Source organism: Cavia porcellus, unplaced genomic scaffold, assembly GCF_034190915.1.
Source record: "Cavia porcellus strain 051 isolate PalLab524CR breed Dunkin Hartley unplaced genomic scaffold, mCavPor4.1 scaffold_19, whole genome shotgun sequence".
Taxonomy (NCBI): Eukaryota; Metazoa; Chordata; class Mammalia; order Rodentia; family Caviidae; genus Cavia; species Cavia porcellus.
In genome coordinates this window covers 64,394,376-64,395,552 of record NW_026947502.1, presented here as the reverse complement: position 1 = coordinate 64,395,552, position 1,177 = coordinate 64,394,376, and positions in this window count along the sequence as shown.

Here is a 1,177-nt window from a genome sequence, read left to right as displayed (position 1 = left end):
TCCTTGTCCTCAGCCTCATTAAGTATCCCCAACACGTGCATTGTCCCAGAAAGAGGTGGACCTGGAACTATCTGAACCTCCTGTCTCAGTCTCCCAAGTAGCTGGGATTACAGTTGTGCACACACCAAGCTCAAATAGGTATTATTACATCGTCATTAGTATATAAACCCCAAAAGGGAAAGGATTTGAGAAGGGAGACCAGGGAACAAAGGAGGCAGCAGTTGAGAAGGGGGCTGGTAGTGCTTAGTGGCCATACTTTGATGCCCTGACAGCTATCTGGGTTTGAGTCACCTCCCAGGTAGGCATGGCATAGGGACTTTGGGTGGTGGGGAATGTCCCCTAGGAGATGGATGAGCTGGAGCATTTCTTGGCCTGGTGCTTGCTAATAAGCTTGTATTAGTGTGTTATATGGTGTCAGAGCATACAGGTTCCAGGCACTGCTAAGGGAAAACCCTCAAAGATAAACGTCCCATGTAGAGGCTGCAGGCTAATAGCCTTGCTCTGGGCCCCTGTGCCTCCTGCCTGCACTGTTCACGTCTTGCTGAATAAAACACCCAGAAATGATGTTGCATATTCTGACACTGACAATAAACACTGCACAAAATATTATAATGCATGCATGGATACATACACCCAATTACATATTGCAGTTTTTTTGGTACTTGGGATTGAACTCATGACTTCACACTTGCCAGATAAGGGCTTATGCCACTGAGCTAAATCCCCAGCTCTATATCGCAGTCTTGAACCTTTGGCTCCTAATGTCTCTTTGGACACTGCCATCAATCTTGGGGGAGGGGGATTAGCAGGGCGAGGTGCACTCAAGACCTTTCCTGTCTCCATGTCCCTCATGATTCATCTAACTCTATACAGACTTTCTATTTCTAGGCCCTCCCTATTTTAGTTCTGAGCCCCTCTGTGTTAGTGCTCTGAGGGCATTCACCCAGGGTCTCATGACCACCAAGCCCAGCAGACCTCCTAGCCTCATCTTGCAGCTCCTGTCCAGCCTGAGTCCTTCCTGCCCCGGTGTGAATTCCCTGGCCTCAAAGGCCACCCATGTGCACATTAACTCCCACACTCTTGTCTGTCCTCCTTGCTCACCATCTTGGGGCTGTGTTTCTGGCTCCTGAAACACAGACTGGCTCCTCAGCACCTCCCTCAAGAGTGAACTATCCAG